The sequence below is a fragment of the Cyphomyrmex costatus genome, unplaced genomic scaffold (assembly GCF_001594065.2).
Source record: "Cyphomyrmex costatus isolate MS0001 unplaced genomic scaffold, Ccosl1.0 scaffold4, whole genome shotgun sequence".
NCBI classification, from domain to species: Eukaryota; Metazoa; Arthropoda; class Insecta; order Hymenoptera; family Formicidae; genus Cyphomyrmex; species Cyphomyrmex costatus.
In genome coordinates, this window is record NW_017278207.1 from 1,345,668 (window position 1) to 1,366,571 (window position 20,904).

The window sequence follows — 20,904 nt, forward strand, 5'->3', positions numbered from 1 at the left end:
CCAACAGTTAACGCGGTTTAACGAGCTTTGAAATACGATCAACCAGAGAAAGCCCGCGATTCTGCATCGATGCATATCTATCTATTCGGAATGACGGAAAAGAGCCACTATGTAAAAATGTCTGTACCTTCATAAATAAATGCGGATACGTTCGTCAAACGACGAGCGAAGCGACGAAGCTAAAAGACGAGATATGAATTTCGATCAATCATTTTAATGGAAGAAGGAAAACTGATTCACACGGTATACGATTTGACCCGAATTTACTATACTATCGTTTATATTTGCACTTATATATCGATGCTTTTTTTTGACAACAGTGGCAAATGTGTTGTGCTTGTTAAAATACTTAAATTATTTCCTTGCAAATAAATTCTTTCGCAACGTAAACTTTTTCGAATAAATTTTCAACAATCATAAGTATGACCGTCACGTGAAAATTAGAAAAATTGATATGCCAGGCACGGGAAGATTTAAAAAAACAAATTTAATGTATTCAATTAATAAATGAAATAAAATTGTGCACGTGCGTATAAATATGGATTATTTATATCATTATAATATCAATAGCCCCCAAATAATCGTAAAATAAATATTCCCGAACCTCCCTACCGTTAAAAACGTTAAAACGATTTATTTTATCGTGCCTACAGCAGACAGTATATTGTTTCCGCCGAATAAGAATTAGCTGGCAATTAAATTGCGGTTTAATATCTCCTGTGCGCGACGTTATATCCTATTGCCCGAGGTTATGGAGAGAGTATCAACTAAAACAAAAAAAAAAGAATTACCGGGAATGGCGCATATTACCTCAAAGTTTAATTAACTCGATGAATCTGCTCGACGTATAGGCGAACATCGCGTTTCTACGTGTGCAGGACGGACGCATATTGCGCCAAAGCCATAGCGCGAGTAATTCTCTACACAACTATGCTCACGCTGACCGTGCAATTTATTTTCCATACAGTTTTCATGGGCTCTTAACGAGCCCCCGTCGCTTTTGCCCTCTCTCCCTCCCCGCCAGTCCGGTTTTTCTCTCCCTTTCCTTCGTTTTTGTAGTTTTCGCGTGTGTGTATACGGTGTTGCTGATTTTCGCGTATTGTGCATAGTGACGCACCGCGGCGAGGAGCAGACGATACGGGCCCGACAAAGGGAAATGCAATTTACTTTGAAAGCGCTGCTCGCGTACTTGCGTCTGCGTAAATTAGATCCGCACGCATAGTTCGTTTCTATACGTGGCCCTGGTTGTAACCCGGTTGCGCTTTCCCTCCTCCTCCCTCTCTCTTTTCCATTTGCCGTGTCATATATTACCCACTCGTTTCAGGATAACTTCGAGTTTGACTTTAAAATTGTTGAGTTTATATATGAAATTTGTAATTAACTTCGCGTCGCGCTCGAGTGAGAAAAGTTATGCCCATTATTCTGCTGGAGTGTACGACACATCCTACAATAAATTTATTAACTGTCCGTATAAAAGTGCATGAGCTTTTTACGATTTTCGAATTTTACCATTTTCATAGACATTCACATATATCTCTAAATGAAAAATCATAAGGAAAATTCATCGGTATACCGTGGAATATATCGATACGTTCAATGCAAAAGCTGAATATTTTAACAAGAATACAATAAAGAACATAATAATGAGAATATATTAAATTTACCAAATATCCATTGTATAGAATTCATGCCCGTCGATCGGAATTACGTCATGAATTCAAAGAAACATCATTTTAAATTTTACGAGAAAGGCATAGCGCGACGTGAAACGTCAATCGAGAAACAGTGTCGAAAGATATGTCGATAGGACATCACTACTGTCGGGGTTCGCGAAGGTTCTCGACAGGATTCGAGCTACTTGGTCGTCGATTTACGGCTTCTTTGATCCTCTCGAAATCCCCGGGGCATTTACGGAGTTAAGAAAGGTACGCTTCGAAATGTGGTAAAGCCATACGTGCGTACACGAAAAAACGACTGATATCGTAAAACTTGAAAGCAGATAAACCACAAAACATGATTGGATTTGACAGGATCCAGACTGATCAACAGTATTAAGACTATAACTACCTATATACGTGCACTAAAAGAAAAACGTATTAAATTTAAATAAATATAATTATTTAAATTGTACTAATATAATATTTATTAACAAAAAATAAATTAATGTGTTTGCTAAAAATAATAATAATATAAAAATCAATAGTTAAATCAAATTAATTGTCTTTTTACATTTAGCAGTGAAAAAATCAAGTATGCCATATTAAAAAGGCGTTTAAAGATGAAAGAGTTATTGATTTTTTGCGTACCGCAAAAGAGTCTAGACTATAAATTTTATTCATTAAGATAATTAGATATAACGCTACAAATAGGTACATCGAAATAATACTTTTGGTAAATCAACATTAAATCCTCTCTCACGCAATTTGCGGATAAAAATACTGCCAAATACAGAATAAAAAAATGTAACAACGGTATTCCGGGCATAGCACAAATGGCGGGACTGACAAAACGGCGGCAGAAGAATCGAGGGCATAAAGGAAAATGCAATTTCGCTAACCTCAAACACCGACCGGCACACGCAAAAGTACACTGTACTTACACATCTCGCTGGTAGTCCCTGCATACTTCCGGCGGTAGAGCCGCACAATTCAAGAATACCAACCTGCGGACAAACAAACGGGTTAATTAAAAGCTCGGCTCCACGGATGGAGAGGAGAGGAAGCGTCACGGGAGATGGAGCGAGGGCACAATGTATATAGCCAGGATATGGACGGAAAGGGCTGCTGCTGGTATATGGTCTCCTATTTAGGCGCGCGCGTGGCACGCGAACAAATATACGGGATGCAGGCAGAAATATATGCCGCGTATACGTATGCATATGCATTTTCCACGCTGACGTCGAATATGAAATTTTTCGCAATCCGACCGTCCCCGCTTCCCGCTAATCGTTTTCTCTCCGCCCTCGCAAAAATTATGCGTTATTGTTGGCGGACCTCCACGATCGCGTAAACAGGAGCAATCGTCGGCGCAAGAACGCTCAATGAGAGCCCTTTGTTCCATATTACGCGCACGCGCGAAAATTTAATTAACGGTGCAAAAATACGCGCTTGTGCGAGGATGACTCATTGTTATGTCGGTGGAAAATATTGTTTCTCCGAGATATAACATAAAAATAAAATCAGCGGACTAATAATGTATGACGAAAAGGAAAACCGAAAAATTACACAAATAGATTTAATTCTGTAAGTGCTTTGTTGCATCGCCATATCGACAACGTAAAGACCAGAGTACAGACAATTACATAACGCATAATATAGAAAATATAGAAAATCAACCAATCGGAGTCCTTTTTATAGGAAGGAAGGAAATGAAGGACTTTGATTAATTAATTTTCTTATGCATTGTGCACATTATGCAAGACCCTCCCGTTCTAATGCACTCTTATATAGATAACGGAACTCGATAAAAATAAAATTAAAGTGCCTAATGCGAGTGTCCAATGCGAAAATAATCCATTGTGCCTTGCGTAGCCAATTTGTTCGTTCACGGTCGTACAACTGATCGCGACGATAGTCGTAAAGGCGAAGGGGGAGAAAAGCCGCTTTTACGGAGACCACATTGATGGCAACAACTTTAACGACATCCAATGTCCGACGAATAACCAGCTGGGCTATCGCGGACTTTCCTTTTCTCCTTTGCCGCGCAAGAACACCAGATAGGTCTCACACGCACGCGATAAATCGTCGACTCGTAAAACGACGTTTCTCTATTCGGTTAGGGGGAGTTTCAAGGAAATTAAATGCGCTCGAAAGGGTTCATCAAAATGACGCGCGACGAAATTAACTCCCTAGATAAAATACAGACGTATTTCAGCTGAAATTAACTTAGGTCGAATGATGGGACTATTGATCATCTCCTGACAATCTCAATTGAAATAACATATTTATGAGCATAGACACTAATTAAAAAACATAAAATAAATTATAGAAACGTTTTTTTAAATACTTAATACTGTTGAAAATATTGCACGAAATTAATCGGGAATAGAAAAATGACGTAGTATCTAATAATTTGCGACAATTATTATAGACATACAAAAAATGTATCAATGATAAATAATATTTTTTAATTTAAAATTATCAATTTTTTAAATACAATCAGTTTTACTTATGTTTCACAAAAGTTCCAAGAGATATAACTTTATACATATAAAGAATTAAGTTACACTTTATTATTAATGAGAATTGAAAAATTCCAATTTGTGTATTCTGCTGCTGTTATTAGCAATTTAAATATTTACTTCACCAATTTTCACCGGAAACAGTTACATTATAGGGAGCCAGTTGCGTATCTAAGTTGATTAAGTTGCGCTAAGGTTGCTTTCTTGATTCTAGGTGAGGCTAGCGGAACATTGGGGTGCCACCGAAGTTCCGCAGCCCTATGGAAATACGCATAAGCTGCAACCCGCGAGTACTCCCAGCGGTGGTAACATCGGCACACTCCATACCCGAGCGGAGTAAACTTCTCTGATTTCCCCGCTTGTGAAGTAATTATCATCCCCGCGCGCGCGCGCGCGTGCTTATCGCGACGATGTACATCGTTGGCGGGTACTTGAACGTGTAATAATGGAAATTTCAGCGACCACACGCGTTTGCGGAAACCGGCGCACTCGATCAAACTTCGTGCAACTTTGTTGCATGTCACGGTGAAACTCGCAATCTCTAGGGCTACGACGTGATTTTCTCGTTTTTCGCTATGAAAATCTTTGCCAATCGCGCGGAAATGCCTGGAATATTTGCCACGAGTCATTTCGTTTGGCGCTCGCTCAAATGGCAGGAATATCAATGCTCGAAGATAAGACAAAATTAGATGTTTATTTCTCGAAAAGATATTGGTTGTGATTTGTAAAATTTATCCTGCCGTCATTTGTGAACATATTTAAATAAGTGAAAAATAAGTTGACAATCGAGGACAGATCTTGCATATAGTATCTAATTTTTGTATGTCAATTTTAAATATATATTCTATTTATACAAACTGACGCCGCTTACTGTCGGACTTTTAGAACGCAATTATAAACTGAAATAATAATATCACAATTATAAATTAATCATCGATTTAATAATAATGCTACAGACATCTTAAATTATATATTTAACTTCAATAAAAATTATAATCGGGTCTCTTTTATATAATTCCCCGTCACCTTATAATTAAAATATCAATAATTATTAAATTTATTATTTACAGTTATAATATCTTTAACGTTCAAAAATTGCGGTTTTTTACTTAACTCAAAATAAGTAATATTTCTATCAGAAAATATTTTCACTTCTTTAAAAGAATTATTATAATTATCACATACGGTTGTCACATACACATACATATGCAATAAATATTGCCTTTAAAGAAGCGTTTTATTGCTCTAAATTTTAATTGCATCATCACTAAGAAACAAATCGCATTAAAACGGGATAGAGGTCGCTAATTTCCTTGAGCGATCGCGCGGAAATCCACACGAATGTGTGATATCCATTCGAGGATCCATTCGTCACCGAGCCGACGTCTCTGTGGATTCAACCGCAGATGTAGGCCGCGTAGTAACACGCGGATATGCGCGTGAAACGCAGTCGGAGTGAATCCTCGTCGGCCACAGATACGATACTCGGATTCCAACTGCAGTGGGAGGCCAGAACAGGAGAACGGAGAGAGGAGGTGTGACAGGTGCGTCGTGATACGCGTAGCCAGAAGCTGCGCGCAGAATATGTCACACGCCTAAATCGAGATCGCTGCGCGAACTCTAGCCAAACGGTCGAACGATCTTGAACCTCTTTTTGGAAAGCCTGTGCGGTATTTTATTTGGCCAAACGCAGAACAGTGTTGGCCCGGGCCAGATATAGAAGTTCGAAGCGCGGAACACGAATGCGAAATCGCCTCTGCAATCGAGCCTCTCTATGCGACGCGACGCGGACCACGGAAATAATGCAGACTGCAAATAAAGCGAAATCCGGCTGTACACGCATGCCTTTCGTTTTCGATTGAGGATTGATGGATTTTTTTTCTCTCGGACCGCTTGTGAAACCGAAGTGAAACTGATCGCTGTTATGAAATGAAGACTGAGCTTCAGCAGAGCAGTGACTGCAACGCGATCGAACTAATATTTATAAAACGCATAATTATTTGTGTTTCTCTCGGACTTCAATGATAATGATTTATTATGCTATCTGTCTGTGAATCTTACAATTTGTATACGTATCAAATGCTGCTGCGTGAGCGTTGCAACTGCAATGCACGTAAAGGAAACGTAAACACGCGGGCCGTCCGCAGCGTTGCGAGTTTAAAAATGGAACGTACAAATATTTCCATTATTCGAGTTTGGAACAGTACCAAAGATTGATTGGATCGTTGTTAATAAATGCGCGACAGAGTCGAAGGTAAACGCTTGGAGAATTGGGCGCAACTGTCCCCCGGTCATTCATAAGTTTATGGTGCATGAAACGCGCAGCGGGAATTTACATAGCGTGCGTACCTTTCCGCATCTTTTATAACCATAAGTCAGCTGCGACATTTACGACACTTTAAGGCATAAAATTGCAGAGGCCATTAAAAAAAAGGGTGACTACTGTTGCGAATTGCACGCACGAGAAAGCGATTCGCTGACGGACTGATCTTGACCATTGTGATTTTATCTTTTGCACAGGAAATATCTGAATAAACTCAGAAGTTGATTGTCAATAGTTACCTTAAATAATGTAAAAACAATCGTATTTGAATGTGGAGAGACAAAAAAAAATCTCTCTCTCTCATACAATACAAATATATATATTTAAACTTGAAAATCCAATCTTCTGCATCAAATCCCCACAATTAAGTTAAAATTAATGTTAACTAAAATGAGATTAAATTTAAGATTATTAGCCCGCTGTTCTTCGGTAAAGATTACAATAAAAATTATTATCATTCAATATCCCAAAGAGAGGAATTTGTTAGTATTTACTACTTCTGTATGCTTATTTAATTGTCTATATTTAATAAATCTTTCGTTATTTACACCTTATTATTCCAACTTCTTATTTACTTCACTGCACAGTCAACTTCATTAGTGTAAAACAAAGCTTTAAAAATAAATAGTAGAAAACACCGCACGCTGATCTCAATATCACCCTGCTCCACTTTATCTTCATTTTTCTCAATTTTCGTTCTTACATATATTTTCCAATTATCAATTGACTCTCGCCGCCTGTCACCGAATTGATCAACACACTACGATAATATCTGTAAGTCTGACCTAAGTAACCGATCCTGTTCAGAAATGAGTCGCTCAACTCGGAGAGGCCAAGCTAAGCGTCCATAACGGAAACCGGCATGTGCGTTGAAAGTCGCGGGAGGAAAAGCGGTACGAGAAGACGGTAGTGGAAGAAGAGAGAGAACGAGAAGGAAAACGGCATTTCTAGGGTAATTTTAGATCGGTAAGATAGCGCCTGCGGTTCACAAGAGAGAAAAAGACGGAGAGCCGGCTGGGCGCGAAGAAGAAGGAGGACGGAACGAGACCAAGAAGTGAGAAAGAGAGAGAGAGAGAGAGAGAGAGAGAAAGATCTCGAGGTGGGAGAGCAGCATCGCCGGAAAATAGCGGGAGAGAGAAAAAGAGAAAATTGAGACGGGTCACGGAGCGTTTACGAAAGCGAGAATGAGAGATAAAGGGGGGAAGGGAAAAACGTGAGAAAGAGAGTGAGAGTGCGCCACGGAGGAAATTTTGGACAACACCGAGTGAGAGAGAGAACGGAGAAGGAAACGAGGCGGAGGACTGAGGAGGAAGAGAGAAAGACGGAGAGGAGTTGAGAAGGAGGTAGACTTCGGGTGCGAACGGTCTACTCTAACGCAGTAATGCCGACCAGCTCCAACCGGGTGCCGCCAAATCGAACCCTGGTTCGAATTCCGCACGGCCGTGGCCGCGGAAAGAAACAAAAGAAGGAGGAAGAGGAGGAGGAGGAGGAGGAGGACGAGGAGGAGGACAGGAAGAGGAGGAGAGGATAACGATAACGAAGACAACGGCAACGACGACGACGACGACGACGACGGGGAACGTGAATAAAAAGAAGTCACGACAGTGGAAGAGGAAGAAGAAGAAAAAGGTACGTGCCAAAGAAACTTCCTGTCTTCTCGTACGGGGTGTAAAGAAAAGCGAGGGGTCAAACTTGATTTGACGTGACATAGCGAAGCTTAGGGAGAAAAGGGGTGGAAACGAGAGAAGATAGGAGAGAAGCTTTTACGTCCGGAAAAGGAAGAAGCCAATGATGACAGCCAGATGGGCTGACGTTTCGGTCGTCTGGTTGAAAAAGTGTGTCTAAATGTGCCCTTACTAACCCGATGGTTGCTGAGAAAGTAATATTACAGTTATCGCGGTGCATTTTTGTGATTTTTGTGATTTTTGTGATCTCTGTTTACTGAAATCTAATAACGCGATGACACATATTAGATTGTTGATGTCTGCTTTCGTCGCTTTATCCTTAGCATAAGACTCCTTTCTAAAAATAGGGCAAATGAAAAGGAGGAATCTATTAAATTAATATTAATATCGATTAAACTAACCTCAATGCGCCTTACTGTGATTAATGCAACAAACAGCACTTATAAATGCTTTGAAATATTGGGATCACGGTAATTAGCATGTATCTATGATAAATAAACAAGAGCTTATTAATAAAACTAGATAAACCATAAAGCGCACGATTTTCATTCTAAAATATTTTAATCAAGAAAAGCGGGTTATTCACAACGACGCGTCCGGTCATTTATTTTTCCCCGTGCGTGGATATTTCTCACATGTCCGGCACATTCCTTGCAAAAAAAATCAGCATAGAAAAAGTGGAAGTCGAGAAATGTGAAGTTCGAAGAAATTGGAAAAGCGACGGTCCCTCCCGGACACACCAAGAATGCTCGCTCTGAAGAATGTTTCCCGCTGCATCGTCTTCTGCAGTTTTCACGACGTCGTCGTCGCGGTTTTACGATGTTCTATTAGAATCGAAGGGCGCGTTTTACTCGTCCCGCGTTGCTACGGGCATAAGAAGAAGACGGACGAGGTGAGGCAATAAAGCGGACGGAACCGAGAAAACTCAAGGTTATCTCGGCGTAAAGAGAAAGAAAAATAACCGATCTTCCGATCTCTCGTTCTGTTCCGGAAACGTGCTCGAAGATACCCGCGGACATAAAGAATTTCTACGGTAGAAATGAAAGGGAAAGAGAAAATAACGACATGAACAAGAGATGAAATCACGTTACAGACTGATTCTGAAAAATTGAAAATGTCTGCGCCAGTTATACGGTGTCCCAGAAGATATTGTTTAACTGCTAACTTCACGGTTTTCTGTGACAGGAAGTTACAACCGGAAAAGCACTATTTTACAATTTCATTAAAACTATATATAACACATTCAAAACTGTATCAATCCAAAAAAGGACCTTAATATAGTGCTTGCAAAATATTTAAAAAAAATTAAAAAGTCATAAAATTAATTGATTACTTTATTATTTTCTTAAAAAAAAAAAGACAATTTTTTCTGACACCTACATCCCGTCAACTGTTTGAAGATTGTCAGAAGCACTCGCTAAAACTTTTCGCCGTTTTCTCTCGCCGCTATATATATCCAGATGTTTACATTGCCGGCGCAATGGAGGCTTTGGTTGGGAGTGCGGACGCGCGTTTTTCTTTTGTTCTGTTCGGGATTACCATCTGCCTATCGCGAACGCAGTTTATTCGGGAATTTGTCGCTGGGGAGTAATTTTCCCCCCTTTGCGATAATCCTTGAAATAACGTAGCAAAATAATGCGTCATGAAAGCAAATATTACAATCTCGTAATATTACCACGTTCATAATTTATATTACCACGCTTTTAATTTATGAAAATCGAAATTTTCTCCCTCGGCATATTATTTCCTATATATTTTCACAATCGACTCAACATTCGATCTCATTCTCTTGAGGTTGTTTTTGTTTTTTCTCGAAAGAGAAGTCCAGAGCGTAAAATCTAAATGCGCGGGAGGAAACGCGAGGAGTGGTGTACCATATATTGCGAACTGTGTGTGAAGACGAACACGTGGAATAAAGATAGATACCGTAAAGGAAAGGACCTCGCGAACCGCGTCAAATTGCGCGTGCATTTATCAACTGCCGTCCTGCGTGGAGGTGGACATTGAGACATTCGGTCGAGAAAACCGGGACAGTAACAGCACGTCTCCCGTAAAAATACCTTCTCTTCGCCGTTCGCTGCCTTTTATTGCCCGACCCTTTTATTGCGCTGTACGCCACAGCGACTGAGTTGAGTACAATTAGAATCCTTTTTTCCTCTCGTCACAAAATCGAGTTTCGCCGTAATGTGGCCGACGTTCGTTTCGTGCTTCACTTAATCCTTTCATTTTTCTTACCGTCAGTCTTTGATTGCAGAACGAAAATTACAGAACGATTTAGCCTACCTATGTGATAGAAATGTAGACGATATTCTGAGACGCAATACAGCGAATCTTCGCAACGACTTTCCGGTACACCTTTTCGTTGATATTTACATCTTCAAAGATAATAAACAATTTGAAAATTGTTTTTATATCTACATAGAAACTTTTTATTTGTAATATTTTTATGCAATAATGAAAATTAAATTCAAATTAATTTTTATCTTAACAAGATTAAGAAATTGAATTTGAAATTGTATCGTGACTAAAAATATAGGAAGAAAACACTTTGAAATATAAAAATAATTCTGAATCACTCTAATATACAGATACCGATAAAGAAGTTTCGGAACGACTTGAAGATCTGAAAGGAGAATTATTTTTCTGCGTACGAGAAGTTGTTGCCATTATGAGTCAGACAACCGATGTAGACATTTAAGTAGTCGCGCTCGAGATTTCTCGGACGAAGAAATAAACGACGACACGCTAAGATACAACATTTCATGTTATGCACGATAGAGATACAATGTCGTAACGATAAAATCTCCTTATGATCGTCGTCCGAGCGTCACAGAGGATTCGTAAGAACCGGCATTCGTAAATCCGCACTTCGTAAACCGTTTCTGAAGCTGCTGTGCGCGACCGCAAACGGTAAACGCGACAGTAAACGCGGGAATACGACAAGGAAATTTATTTTGCGACACGTGAAAGCAGCGCGTGCTGCGCGTGCAGCATAAAAACGCGAGCTTCCTTGAAAACTTAGTCGAACGATCGTGAATAGAACTCTTTCGAAAGGTACACTAAACCTGAAAAGTTTTAAATCGCCGAAGAAAATCTCTGCTCCATAAAACTTCAACAACTACGATATAATATTATATAATATAACAATACTGTACATCGTACAGGTATATTTCTCAAGTTTTAACTTTCGTAATAAACTTTTAAATAAATTTAAAGCAGACTTTTTTTTTCTACATTGATACTTGAAGATAGATTCGCAATGCCTGAATTACAAAATCGGCTGAGAATAATGGCTTAAATTAAAGCTATTGTGTCACTGAAATTTATATTTTACTTCTTTCGGAATTTCTCAATTCGCGGCTCAATTACTGAGACGTTTGACACGGAATATTAAATCTACTACTCATTTCTTGCCTTTTGGATCTGGACTTTTTGAAGGATCTGTTCCCGGTGGCTCGACCGACTGGGGTTGACTACGAGGTGTTTACACACTGCACTGTCAGACTATACGTTCATATGGGATGCTCTGAGTTATTTCTGTCGCAAAGAATAACGAGCCTACGAGATTCCAAATTGCCGTGAAAGTATCACGTGGGAGCCCTCGATCTTTCTCTCTCTCTCTCTGTCTCTCTCTTCCTCTCCGACGATCAAATTTTCATCGCTGCGATCCGGTCCGAAACGATCGTTCGACCCGAACACAAAAATGCCGCGTAAAAGCTTTTTTCCTTCGCATCAACCAATCTGTCGGCCGTCGACCGTAATAACGAGCGAAAGAATTAATCGTCAACGGTAGCCTTACGAGTCGACCGATGATTCATTTCTAACTCGGCAATCGTGCGTTTTTCTTGGAGTCTTTCCCCGTTCCATCAGACCGTTGACAGGTCGGACGTACTCGAAAAATCAGTCGAGGCAAGTCGCGTAGAGCAGCAAAGGCTGCCTGGTGCTGGCCGTTTCACGAGCGGCTTACTTTTGCGCACTTTTGCTTACGTCGCGACTGTGAGAAGTTACTAAAAAATAAATTAAGCTTAATAGAAATGTGATTGACCTGGATTTTTTTATAAATGATTTTTTAGCAGAAGAAAATATAAGAGTTTGAGTGATTACTTTTCGATGAGAAATCGGTTGTGTGAAACTGTGTTGTGTGAAATATTTGTTACCGTATCAATATTTACTACTTGTCGTAAGAGACAAATGATTAAAAACTGTATGAATATCAAATACTTCCAAGGAAGATAAATTACGAAAGATATCTCATACTTCGAAATGACAAAGAAATATAAATGGACAAGAAAATAAGTTTGACAGGTATTGTATCTAGGACAAAGGACTCAACGTTGACAATGGCAAATGATAAGTAATGAACGATTTTCGTATTAAAAGAAAGTCAACTCTTAAGATCGTTAAAAAAAAAATCTGTTAAATATATATTTCACAATGAGTCCTAAATGATGTCAAATCTGTGATACCACCATAAATACGTAAAAGGGCTTCAGTGTACTTCCGAGAGAGCATGTCGCATGCGGTCGTCACAACGAAATGATTCATGAGCCGTCGCGAAGACGTACGATCCAGGAGGGATCCACGGCTGTGTCCTCGCGCCAACCAAGGTAACCCGCTTTCAAGGGCAAAACGATAGCATCGCAACCCAAGTTTAAATTGGAGGGTCGGCCGCTTAAGATTCAGTTCTATAAACTTGAAAGTTCAGTCCCACTTCCAAGATGGAAGGCAAATCGAGGGAGGCCGAGCGCCGCGAGAAAGGAAGGGTGGGTCACGAGAGGAAGGAACAGCGAACTTCCGAAGACGAGGCTTACGAAAGCTTGACGCTGCAATTAGGCAAGCATTTTCGATTGAATTCAATTAGCCGCCTCCGTGGCCTCGTCGCGAATCCGGATTGCTTCAGCGGAGTGACTTCTGTGCGCGCGCGGTGGAATATTTGGCTTGTATTGTATTCCCGGCGTTTCCTAAAGTATACGAGAATTGCAAATGGAGACCATCTCGTTAGCATTCCTCGTGAGGCATCTAAGTACATCTCCACTTCATTTTATTACTATTATTAGACATTCCTACCTAAAGAGGATAACCTGACCGTGTCCCATGTGACTTCTTTTATTGCGCGCGTTTTATATTCATTCGTTTAATATTCTGCGGTGAGAAGCGAGATAGTATCTGCATAATTTATATACGAGTAACTTGTTGCAGAATTATGCATTAATTCCGATAGAAAGACTAGCTAAAAAAATATTTTCTTAGAAAAAAGTTAAGTCCTAAATAATAACATAAGCGTCATCAATGAATCACAATCAGAAGACAATTTTAAAATACATTTTTTCATTAAAAAAAAAAAAAAACATTAAATACATTTTTTTTAAATAATTGCAAATTTAAATGTTTTCTTCATATTATTTATGTATGTACGCTATATTAGCTCTTTTCTTTATGTCGTTCATTACGTAAATTATTATAGATTTTAAATATAATTATTAGCATTTCTCCTGTGCTGGATTAAAGGCAAGATGTTATTGGCAACAAACATGGGTCCTCATCTAAAACTTGATATATTTCCATTTTTAGCCAGAAGCGAAATATCGACGAAACATGTCGCATTATGAATAAACGAAGCGCATACGAAGCATCTCGCTTAATTGGACACGACTCGTTCCGAATGAAAAGCCCGAGAATGGCGCGCGGCACCCACGTCGGAACCATCCTCTTCGTTACGTCCGACATGTTTTCCATCGATGACGGATATATCGGGGTCTCGGACGTTTGCCCTCGAGCAGAATTTTACAGTGAAAAGAAAGAAAAAAAAATACCAACGAAACTTGACGAGCAATAATTAAAAAACTGTTGAATCGAACACCGGGAAACGATCCAGTTAACGATCGCGTTCGCAAAATTAAATCTTCGCGTCGCATCTGTGCGAGCAACTCGCATCCGGTGCATGCTAGCGGCGACTGCGCGTAAATCATTCGCAACGTGCATTCGAAACCACAGTGTGCTACACGCGTTTCCGCGCGGCACTTACGCACTGCGAGACGCGCCGCAACGAGAAGCCGCGACGATGCACGTGTTAACGTCACGCCGGTAAATGCGTCGGCGACACGTGTCGCGCATGTAATCCATGGGCCCGTCGTTACCCCGGCTGTATGTCATGAACACCATTGACATGTTCTACACAGTGTTTCCCGGGTTAATCGCTATCTCCTTAAACGGTATGCCCTTTAACAGATATAGACTGGATCTTTGCTTAAGCTAAACTTATTAGTGTCAGAATAAAGTTTGATAAGTTTACCAAAAATAATCGTATATCTCTTTCAGTGTTGTAAATATGATAATCTATTATACCTTCATATAATTAATCTTTAAATCACATTTCAGTTAAAATAAAATTGTTATTGAATAACAAATAAAATATTAATTTCAGATTTTCAGAAAATGTAGAGATAATTTGAATAATTGATATTCACGAAGACAGTAAAATTTTATAATCAAATATCGAAAGTTACATTGTATATGTGAATTCTTCATTAAAACAGCTAGCTATTTCGTTAACTATTTCCAATTTTAATAAATGTTAAACCAATTGTTTTCGATGTTAAAAAATTAATGAACAAATTTAGCATAAATATATATCGACAAATTCTGATGTCTTAATTTTCTTCCAGGAAGTAGCAGTGCATAGTTACGTATGCCCATTACGGAGGACAAACAAAACGGAAGTTTCAGCTCCATTTCAAACAATACAGCGATGTAAATGTAAGTGAGGAGATTTCCCTTTAATATGAAAAGACGTCGATAGCACAAATCATTCCGTGAACAGCAACCCGTCATCGCTTCGCTTAATAATAACACGCCCCGTCATCGATTCCATTCCAACGCAGCCGATCATTCGAATCGAGATTTCGAATTGCGGGAGGTCTGTCTCGCGTCGACCTTCGAGCGAAACGCCGCGTTACACCGAAAGTAACCGGCCCGGAAATCGTTAAAATTGTGCACACGCCGGCTGGCCGATAACATCCCGATCTTGCACTTCACGGTGCAAATTCGATTTTTGCACGAGGCGTCACGGTCGCTACATCGTTTACGTTTCACGCCACGCAGATATGCTTGTGAGAGGAGGGCGGACCTGCTTTGTACGCAATATCATCATATAGCGTGAGTGGATACAAAAAATTTTAAATCCTGCATCAGGTAATGCACTAAAAAAGTTTCAAAATACATGAAAAGTTTATTTGAAAGGAGGGTAGCAATTTTCGAGGGTTTTCCGATCACTCGAGGATCGTTTTTTTTTTATTTGTATGTTTTCTTGTGATTTTTCTTCGTATAGAAACCGAAAATAATCACTATAATAAAGTCAGGCTAAAGGAAAAATTGGTACATTGAAATAAAATGATCCCCGAGTGATCGGAAAATCCTCGAAAATTTCTACCCTCCTTTCAAATTTCAATGAATTTTCTTAATTTAGAAAGTTTTGTATTCAAAGAAATAAATAAAAAGTAAACAACTTTCTTTATATATTTTAAAAAGAAAATATTTTTCAGTACTTAACCATATTTAAAATTAAAACATATAACATAACATCACAATTCAAGACTTATTAATTTAAATTATAGTACAGCAGCGTACAGTACTGATAATAGCTATCAAATGTTGAGTGAAATAAATTTCAATCAAATGTTCAATTAATATAACCAAAATAATTTCTCAATGTTCAATTAATATATTCAAAATAATATCTTTCTAAATATGTATTTAGTAGTTATTACCAGACGTTAATTATATTATTATATTTATTATATTATTATATGTTAATTATATTATTATATTATTATATTTTGTAGTATTCATTAATATTTAAAAAATCAAATTATTTTCAGTTATATTAACTAATCATTTGAATAAAATGTTATTTTACTCAATAATTGAAAGCTACTAGACTTTTTTTCAATGTAATATCCCGCATGTTATAATTTAACTATCTAGCTATGTATTGAAATTCGCGATTGCGATTATTTGGTATTAACAGATTGCGTATCGAAATCCATGTGTGGTTTATATCGAGGATTATATCGGTATACCGATATGTGCGAAACGCGTAGCAGCTAAACGCGTATCCGTCGAACGGACCGGAAATCGTTAAAATTACACGGCCGCCAGGTGGTCGATAGGTAAAATATAGCACTTCTCTCTCTGAAAAAAGCACTTCATGAGTGAGATCAGGATCTATTCTAATCGCGAGTAGAGAGGTGCGAAAAATTTATTCGAACAATAAAATAATTATATAAATATTACATTCATATGTAAAAGCTTATATAGCTCTGTTTTCACTAATATTTCATATATTTAAATAAATTGTCAAATATCAGAAATATTTTATTAAAACATTATGAATTGTCGCAGCCTTTTTTCATTAAACTTCAACATTCAATTCCTTTTTCCAAACGATAGATTAAAAAATACATAGTCGCACAATTAAGATTATGTATATTACGTATATTTGATAACACATCTATTCTTCGGCAAAAACATTAAAAGAATAGCATTGCCGAAAAGATGACGTTAAAGTACTTAGGACGAATATATATTTCGTCTTAACACCGTGCAAAGTGCAAACGTGGCAACAGAGAGGATAGGAGAAAGACGTCCTCATTAATCCTTCCGGCTTTATCCGGTCGCGCTTGGCACGTATCTTAAAGGTCCTCGCAGAAGTTGTGATAAATGTCATGCAAATGTGCGCCTCTTAACGAGCCCTAAGTTTTTGCCCGGCAGTGCGAAAACTTTTGTACTGTTAAAGTTCATGTTACAAAGGAGATACATCGCCCCCCGCCATTCTGTCGCGTCGTCATGCTTAAAAGAGCGTAATTGTTGCACGTAACTTCTGGGGTCTCTCTTACGTCGTCGTTTCACATCAAAGACCTCTCGCGTCCTATCTTGTTAAATTGTGAACCCGCAAACAACATACGTCAACAGAACGTTTCACACATAAGCATTTTATTTTGCAAAATCTACGTCGGCGCTTTGCATACGACGTATTTGTTTATAAATAGTTCTATCATCTGACGCTGCGCCCCAAGAAATTCATTAATCATCCGTACAAGTAAAACTAGTTTAATTAAACAGAACTGGTCTATTTGCGACGGACAATAAAATTAATTTTGAATAAATTTAGTTAGATAATAGTAGTATATAAAATTATCAAATATTCTTTCTTTAATTCGCTGAAATGTTTGATACTAAAACATTTCGTAAGATAAATTTACATTAAAATTAAATTATCGATGTTTCAAATTGTTATAAAAATACAAATACGATAAGAATCTCAATCATTTTCGAGAAATTTTAAATAAAAACTGCAGAAATAAATTTTCTTTATATAGATATAAAATTATATAGATAATTCGTTTCGTAAGTAATTTTCGCCGACAAATACAACGTTAATTTTCGTGTTAGACATAAGTCATGAATCATCTGTTATTTGGAATGTGTTCAAATCGAATATCTGCTCAAGTCACACGTCAGTGTGTCTGAAAAAACACTGTTTTGACTACTCTGATTTCGCGATCTTCGTATATTTATATACGTTTTCGTGTAATATTACCTTTTTCAGAATGATATATTATGAACGAAAGAGAAAAGTTTCGTCTTTGTCATTTACCTTTTTATCATTTTCTTTCAACGTTAATTAAAAGGATCAACTTCGTTAAGAAAGTCCGCAGACGTATGACGAAGTGTAAAGTTTTTTCGCTCTTTTTCTAATTATCGCGTGAGGTAGCCCAAAGATAATTACAAGTTTCTAATGCAAACACGAGAAGATCGTTATTTGTACAACAATGGAAAGAAAAGAAGCTAACTTAATGAAAAAAAGATCAAAGAAGTAAGAAAATACAAAGCTAGATATTGATGCCTGATGTTTCTGCATAAATTTTAAATCTGTTAGTTATAAAAAAAAACTGCAAACCGATTACTGTCGGACTTAAAACGCAATCACAAAACTGAAGCTAAAATAATATGATATTTGCTAATGATGTCTATACTAGTATCTAGAAACACTATAAAAAACTTATTAGAAAAAATATTGCTTCACCCAAATCTAGAATCTTCTGACTATTCAAGGCGCATATCTTTTTCAATTCACAATACATTTAAAATAATACTTTTACATCTGTCGTTATAAAATACACATTTTATATTTTAATACCTCGTTATAGCTTTTAATTTATTAATTTTAATTAATTCTTCTCGTTTATGAAACTATTGAATTTTATTCTTTCCGCCGGTATAATTTTCTACATATTTAAGTCAATTTTTCTTAAAATATGATAAACTTCTATTTTTTCTTCATACTTTTCTCTCCTTCTTGCTTTCTCTTTGTGTCTATTTTCAGAACAAGGCAACAACAGGATCGAGGATACACTTGCTTTATTACATCATCCTCTTTGATGCCATTCTCTAGACTTTGAATGTCGTAAGAAGAGCGGGCAAGAATGAGAGAGAAACAGAGGAAACTCTGAGAGAGCAACATCACGAAAAAAAGTGTCTTTCAAAGCGGATACTCGTTTCCTCCTACACATAAGAGCGAAATGTTTTACCATTCCGCGCATTTACTCGAACACGCGTATCGGATAGTCCGCGTTCTACGATACAAGAAGCAATCCTCTAAGCGAAGCTGTCGAGATTTTAAATCACGTACAATATCCTGCAAAACTTCCTTCAAGTATCCTTCATGATTTCTTTTGCGACCAAAATCTCACCAAATAAAACCTTTCTTCGCAATAGTTCTTACAATATCAATACATTGCAATGCTTAGACAAAATAGATTTCACTATTCACTATAGTGTTCAAAAATATTAATTATATGATTGTAATTATAAATATAAATTATATGACTATATTATTTTATAATTATATAATTATTATTATATATATATATAATTTCTAATATATATATTTTTTTTCAGATAATAGGAACAGAAATAATCATCTTCAATAATCAGGTCAAAGAATGTGCAGAATTCATAGAAGAAAAACGCTACAAAATTTAAGAAGTCGACTAATCATTGAAATTACATACTTCGATCTCCGCAACCGTTTCGAGCCTTTCCTTCAAACTCCGAAGCATTTTTCAAGGACCAACGAATCTTCAAGTAACAGAGGCATTACGCATCATCATATATAGATAATCGCTTCACACACTGCGAGACATTACGTATCGCAACTGCTCATCGTTCTCGCGAGAACAACTTTTCCGCGACTACACGGACGCGTCCCACCGGATAGGAAAGAGACTAGATACTGTGATAGAAGCTAGAAGTTCAAGCTGCAACTTTAAGTCCCTCGTGAATAATCGCTGGCGATTTCCTAGGGGCGAAAATCTCTACATTCATAACGGTGCGCGGTATTCAACCGATGACTGCCACAGCCGGCCGAAAGATTGCAGAAAATCCACCCGAGCGACGAGATAAATTCCCTCGCGTGTACCTCGTGGACGTGCAAAACAAATTTAAAAAAGAAAGAAGAATAGAACGAACGAGTAAGAGAAAGAGGGAGAAGTAAAAGAAAAACACAAGAACGGGCGCTTAAAAGTAAGAGAGGTGGTCGCCTGAGCACGCTGATAAACGCTGAATAATGGGGACGCAAATTACGTGCGAGGAATACTGCGTGAGAAATGAGTGCCCGATGCAAATTCCGCTGGCCGCTAGGACGATGCAGCGACCGGTGCTGCCGGATACTGTAACTCCATTTAAACGATTCACTACGACCACGTGGACCGAGGATAGGCTCACGAAACGAACCGGCAGTCCATCGTCGTCTCCGTGACGATCTGAGAGAGGATGTACGTAATCCCCGGAGGAATTAACCAATTAGTACTGGCAGTAGAGGATTTGCGCTAAGTTAATACAACGACGAGTGTCAACACAACGGAGATCGTAGATAGATTACGTTACTCGCCAGCAACGATAGCTCTCGACTCCGTTCTCGCAATATGGACCAAGGTACGTAATCCGCAGGATACTACAACGCGTTATAGCCTTCATGAAGCATACGCGAAATTTTCGACGGATTACTCCTCGACAACTCAATGGCTTTTAACCTTGGTTTCACGATGCAACAGCGTGGCGATATTAAGTCTGTATAGACTACATGATATCACGAGTCAGTGTACAAACTTTGCAGTACTACAAACCAGCATGCACAGTCTTCACAATAGGGAGTGACTCGGCAAGTAGAGTACCTGTTCGGTCCCTCCGGCATCAATTACACTTCGCTTCCCGGATTTGTTCCCGGGATTGACGCAGGCAGACTCCTCGCCGACGAAGTGACTGTGCGATTATTCGAGGAACGTACGTTCGGCTTTAAACGGAAGAAATGGCTTCACGCCGCGTTGCCCTGAAGATCCAGCGTGTCGGCGCGAGTGCGCACCTTTAATCGTTACAGTGCGGAATTGTAATAAAATTAATATATGTATAATATTATAAAAACTAATTTCCCGTTATTATACAAGTTGATACGGGATTAAGACATGCGTGTTAAATGGCTACAAGTGATCTTTCAGTGAAGATAAGGTTTAACGATAAAGAGAATTTGGTATCAGGTTTAATAATGATATACGTATGTAATAATATAAAAAATTTTTAACACTTTTAGATAATATAATTTTGCGAATTGCTATACAAAGATTATAATAACAAAAATTCCTATCGTTAAATGACAGAAA

The 20,904-nt window shown here is 38.2% G+C and overlaps 1 long non-coding RNA gene across 1 annotated transcript; it reads left to right on the forward strand.

The window, feature by feature from the left end:
- The first annotated feature begins 7,791 nt into the window (after positions 1 to 7,791).
- LOC108777027 (uncharacterized) lies at positions 7,792 to 20,521 on the forward strand. Its single transcript, XR_001940810.1, has 3 exons — positions 7,792 to 8,132; positions 14,854 to 14,944; positions 19,148 to 20,521. It is a non-coding gene; the product is annotated as an uncharacterized LOC108777027 (long non-coding RNA).
- Positions 20,522 to 20,904: the final 383 nt, after the last annotated feature.